This window comes from Coturnix japonica, chromosome 29 (genome assembly GCF_054131305.1).
Source record: "Coturnix japonica strain WE chromosome 29, WE-NBRP24, whole genome shotgun sequence".
NCBI lineage: Eukaryota > Metazoa > Chordata > Aves > Galliformes > Phasianidae > Coturnix > Coturnix japonica.
The window spans coordinates 7,822,890-7,828,683 of record NC_140691.1 but is presented as its reverse complement, the minus strand read 5'-3'; the positions used below and the strand labels follow the sequence as shown (position 1 = coordinate 7,828,683).

At 42.6% G+C, this 5,794-nt stretch overlaps 1 long non-coding RNA gene across 1 annotated transcript; it reads right to left on the bottom strand.

The window, feature by feature from the left end:
* Positions 1 to 1,614: 1,614 nt before the first annotated feature.
* Positions 1,615 to 4,028, bottom strand: LOC146755942 (uncharacterized). The gene is made up of 4 exons (XR_014937797.1): positions 3,927 to 4,028; positions 2,898 to 3,044; positions 2,212 to 2,340; positions 1,615 to 1,835 (listed from the first exon to the last, which is right to left on the bottom strand). It is a non-coding gene; the product is annotated as an uncharacterized LOC146755942 (long non-coding RNA).
* Positions 4,029 to 5,794: the final 1,766 nt, after the last annotated feature.

Genomic DNA, 5,794 nt, shown 5'->3' with positions numbered 1-5,794 from the left:
GTGCTGGTCACAGCACATTCAGCATTTTGCAAGCAGCTCCCAGCTGCATAGAATTGAGCAACACACCCATGAGCAGCCCACAGCACTGGAGGTGATGCTGCCCTGCTGTCACCTACAGGTTGTGCTTAAAAGTTCTACTATATGTGAATACTTATGCTGCAGCTCTCTCCAGCTCCTCCAGATCTGAGCAAGACTGGATCAAAGAAGGGTAAGGTGCCCTGTTTTTTGAGGCTGCAAGGTTTTTTATTCATAGGGGAAAAGAGGTGTAGTCCAACATGAACATGTGCCTCTAAAATCTTTGTCAGTCTTCAAGGGAGGGAGCTGGAATTTCATCTGATTAATTTTTCCCCACTCTCAGTTCTCAGGAGGGTCACCGGCTGAGGAACTGGCAAAACTCTTTTCCCATTTTGTTTTCAACCTTTACCTTTTGTCAGCTCACTCTGCATCTTCTAGATCCCAGCCACCCCCAGTTTCCAAACACACCACCTTCTCACCCATCCTCTGCTCATACATGAGGTACCGCCAGCTGATGTTTATTCAGCTCAGAGAACAGCAGCGTATCTAACAGTCTTTACTTATTAACACAAAAATCTTACCATGTGCTCACACCAAGACAATCTGGTACCATCACCCTTTCAGGTCATGCAGCAAAGCACTTGTTTGACTGCTTTTGAAAGATTCTTTTTCTTGCACTATCCCCTCAATACTCTTCATCTTATCTAGATGAGAACAAGCCACATCTGCTTACATCTCCTTTCAGATGTAACAGCCCTGGCAATCCTAAGGCATACTTCCTGATTGCACTGCTGCAACCAGCATTACACATACAGTATTGCATAATGTAGCCAAGTGTGGGAACAACCACACAGCCACAGGCAAGCTGTCACCTCAAAAGAAAGTTCGTTCATGTTTTTCATGGCGCTGGGACTGCAGAGTGCATAAGTGAATTCAACATTCTCTGTAGTATTACCAGAATTCAACAGGGATGGAACCTTTACAGCACAAATAATTTTGTTTGAGCCCAGGCTTTGAAGACTATAAACTATTTGACCATTGCACGAGTTAGAAAATAAATTCTAAGTCTTGAAATATTCTCTACATACTTAGGAGTAAAATGCCCTACATTTTGAGCAGTTCTGTTGGCAACACTGTGAGGTTGCTACCTCTGGCTTTGCACGTGCTCTTGAACCAGGAGGAGGATCTGTGCTTTTGTCCACTTAGAGAGCATTTGTGCTTTTTCTCATGAGTTTCCATTCTTTCCATGCTAAAGAGGGAAGGTGATGTGCCTGTAAACATGTTGTAGTTTAAACCTTCTGGTGCTGCACGCAGGTGCTGTGGGAGGGATTACCTTGTTTGTGGCAGTCTGGGCTGGGGGTGTGTTTGTGTGAAGATCTGCAAGGTGATATTTGCTCCTCCCAGACTTCTTATGGGACATGCACGCATGCAAGCAAATATGTAAAAGAAAACCCACTTCAGGTGTGTTGCATTGCTCCAAAGGAGTGTAAGAAAGGAAAACACCAGTTACATAATAGAAGTATTCTCAAGAAGGAATTGTTTAATCACAAACACCTTTCAGTCTTAATAAAACTAAATTAGATCTTCTCTAACGGATCAGCATTTTATCCACAGTTGTTATACACACAAATAAAGAGAAAAAAGTAGATTATCGTTTTAAAATGTAGCACTGCTATTATAAAAGAAAGGCTGGATGTTCTGCTGGTACAGCTTCTCCCTCACAGTTTAGCATTAAACTGCGTCAGCATCTTCTCTAGCTTCAATGCTACCTTTAATCCTTAATTTTCCTGACATGAAGGCCATGGTTGGCTTTAGTTTACCTAAAAAGAAGACACAGAATCATCAGGAAAAGGAAAGGAACTGGAGATTGTGATATCATATAGTAGTTACTTTGCTACCAAGTTCTACTGTAAAAGCATCAGAAAAGAGGTTCAACAGATTGACTGGATGCTTTCTGAAGCTACGCTCTGAAAAGTTCAATAGCTACTGAACAAAGCAGTAGATATTTTTATTATAAAATCATGGACTCACAGAGTGACTTACGTTGGAAGGGAATTTAAAGGCCATGCACTTCCAGCTACAGCTCATCCAATTCCAAGACCACAAAGAGAGGTGAGCCTGTCAGCTCATCCATCAGCAAGATGTTTCCTGCCACCAGTAGCTGCCTCAGTTCTGCCAAACCCGTTTGTTACTCACCAGTGAACATCTTCACAAAGTCGCCACTCGACATGCTCATCACAACATCAGCTGCTGCAGGAGGCTTCCCAAACCCAGCACTCCCACTGCTGGTTTTCAGGTCAAGGTACCAAGTGCCTCCTTCATCACCTGAGTGGAACAGGGAGAACCTGTGGCAGCACCACAAGGACTGATGTGCCCTGCCCTTTGCTACCCCCGCCTGCTTTTCTCTCCCATCTTCGTGCTAGACGTGCTGGAGGTGCTGTGCCAGAAGCTGCCCCGCGCTCTCTGTGCAGACAAGGTCAGCCCCAGCAGATGCCCCACAATGCCACAGTGTCAGGGGACAAGGCAGTGGCTGCTGGTGGAGCTGGAGGCAGCAGGGGTTTGGAACAGAACTACCATGCTGACCCTGTGCAGCACGGCCAGCAGGGTGACACAGCAGAAATGAAACACCAGGAAAACACACCACAGTCCCCAAAAGAGCAGCACATGCTGCTGATGCAGAAAGCATCTCCCTGTGACAACAGCAGCAGGGTAAATCCCACATGTGCTGAAGTTGGCTCTGAAAGGCAGCATCTTACAGAGCACACCCAAAGATGTCCCTGTTCCTAGACCAGTTATAAAAGACAAGTATTTACATGTGAAAATACAGACTGACTCTTGCTAGAAAAGTGAGCATTTGAGAATTTTACAAGTGATGGTCTTACCTGACAATTCAAACTGAAAGACGCCCTGCGTGGATTTCACTGTTTCTTTATTGAGTTCTCCCTGAATAACTCTGAATGTTTCTGCAACAGGCCCCGCTGAAGCTGATTCTTTATTAAGCTTGGCTCCACCTGATGCCTGTGAAGCACCTAAAAGAAACAGATGGATTCTCTGTAAAATGCTGGAACGCTCTATCTCACTTATCTTTCTAAGAATATATATGTTTTCAGCAGTTCTTCTGCAAAAGCTTCTAAGGTGTGAATCAATTCACTACTTTAATCAGCAACTTTCTACACTGCAGTGAATGTGCTCATTTAACATTAAGAAAGAGCATTTGCAATTTATAAGGCATGTAATGCTTAGCAGCCCCTAAAAGCCATGCAGAAGGTCAGTGTATCAGGAAATAATTATTCTACTCAGTGAATTGCTACTGTGTTGGAGATCTGGGCAGTTGGCAGTATCAGTTCCTGGCAGAAAAGTCTAAGTGCGCACTCACAAATAGTATTTTCAAGGGAACCGGGCTCTTTTCAAACTTAGCCTCTTTCTTTCCTATATTTGTTTTGGCACTCCTATAAAACATATTCAGTATTCCTATTTGCCCTCCAATAGAAACATCACTATTCTGAAAAAGTGAACCTGATGCTTTTGTAAAAAAACAACTTCTCTATTTCATCTTGTAGACATTCACATCATGTACGACTGTGAGAACTTCATGTAGGAATAGAAGCTTCTCAAGTTCTCACGCTGCAAGAAAGATGTAACACTCCTGCAAAATATGCTGATTGCTTGTGATTTTTTTACAGCAATATTTACTCATAATCTTCATACCACTTAACTCTGGTGGTAAAAAGCAAAAAGGTTGTTCAAAACAAGGTGCTGATTATGAACTGTGAAAGTTGCAGACACTAAAGTCACTTCCATAAATCAAACAGCCCAAATACAATAGATTTTGCCACATAGCTTGAATGTAGTCCAAAAGTAACTTGAAATAGAGGAGGCATTCATTATCATCACAAATAATCGACATGTACATGCAGAGGTTGCCCTTCCACGGCCTTCTGATTATGTGGCTGTCATGTCAGTTTCAGCATCCAAGAAGAAGTCAGGCATCAGGGGGTGACCTAAAGGGGAGTTGAACAATAACAGTAAGCCCAAGTAAGGGTGAACAGCACAAACAAACAGGAATCCATTCTGAAGGCAACAGCACCTCAATTTACCAGTAAATGAACTACAGGTTGAAAGAAGACGAGGTGACATGTTTAGGTTCTGGTACATTTAAAATCAGACCCAGAAGCCTCTTACAAATTCAGTCAGAAACATCTGAAGATGAAGAAACACTATCTCACTATTTGGTAAATAGTAATACATGCGCTTGTGGTGCAGGTCTATTTTCTTTTTGCTAATGGGTTTAAAATATATATTCAGGACAGCCTTAGCTCCAGCTGGGGCTGGAGTCATGACTTGAGCCCTGACATCTGGGCTTCATTCTTCTAGTTCATGAATTGCCTCAGCACTTACATCATCTTTAAACCTATGACTGAAATGTTCCTAAGTTCTTAGCATGGGAATCCTGTCTCCTCTTTGGACAAATTAAACTCCACATTTGGAGAGTTGAGTGTCTCCTGCTGTACCCGAAGGACGTTGTGATCTCTGAGGTGTCTCCCTGAGGTGCTGTAAGCACAGCCATTAGCTCATAGTGCAAGTAAAACACTGTCAGGACAAGCCTGGAGGAGTAATGCTTGTCACTGACATGTTCCTGTTCAGGGTGGAGCTGGAGGGTAAAATAACACAAGAAATTGTCATTGAAATTCAACATCTGTGAAATTCAGCTGGCTGCATTCACAGAACCTGGTGTTAAGATCTGTTTTCTGGTTTCTATCTTGAGCATATTTTCCATAACCCAGTTTTCATTTATGAACTGAAGCTCTACTGAAAGCCTTTCGCTGTAATCTATCTATGTGATATTGATTGATGCTATTAGTTCTTAACAGCTTGACTCTAGAGGGACTGTTCTTCTTTGGTCACCTAGTTTTAAAAGAATAGATGGCTCCTGTCTATTACAATTCTTAATGCATTATTTGCATGCATTATTAACCTGGCGTTAAGATCTGTTTTCTGGTTTATTTTCCATAACCCAGTCCTCATTTATGAACTGAAGCTCTACTGAAAGCCTTTCGCTGTGTATGCTCATGCTGCAGTGCAGCTCTTGTGACCTTTAACAGCACATTCACGTTCCCCTGATCACAGGATCCTTAAGGTTGATTAAGACCCTCTAGTCTGACTGCTCACCCATCACCACCATGATGCTCACCATCAGCTAGCTAAAAACTCAGCAGAGATGATAGATCAAGCACAACACTGGATTTGGGATGGCTAGAGATTCCTAAGATATTGAAGGATTGCTTGCAGGTGGTATTGGCTCAGGTATTCACCCTGCATCCCACCTCCTGTTCTGTTTGGTTGAGAATCATGCATTCTGCAATTTCACTTTGTAATTCAAAGACCCTGGCTTTATCTGTTGAAAAACTGATCTAAAACAAGCCAAGAAGACTCCGTTGGAACTGGTTGATGCAGAACAAAGGCATCCCCAAAGGACAAGTTGCACTGTTTGATGAACATTATTGGATGAGAGCTAAGCTAAGATTTAAAAAGTTCTGGGGCTGTCTCTGAGCATCAAATACAGAGGAAGCCTGCATGATTCCCTGAGAATGGATACCTCCTACTTTGGTGTTGGGTTAAGGGAACACTAGCAGTAACTCCTATCACAAAATGTCACATGGCTCAGACAAAAAAGCCATCAAGAGGGCTTAATTAGGAGCACCAAATGGTCACAAAATGGTCTTAGGGCAGGGAAGTAATCTATGTATGTGATATTGGTTGGTGCTATTAGTTCTTAACA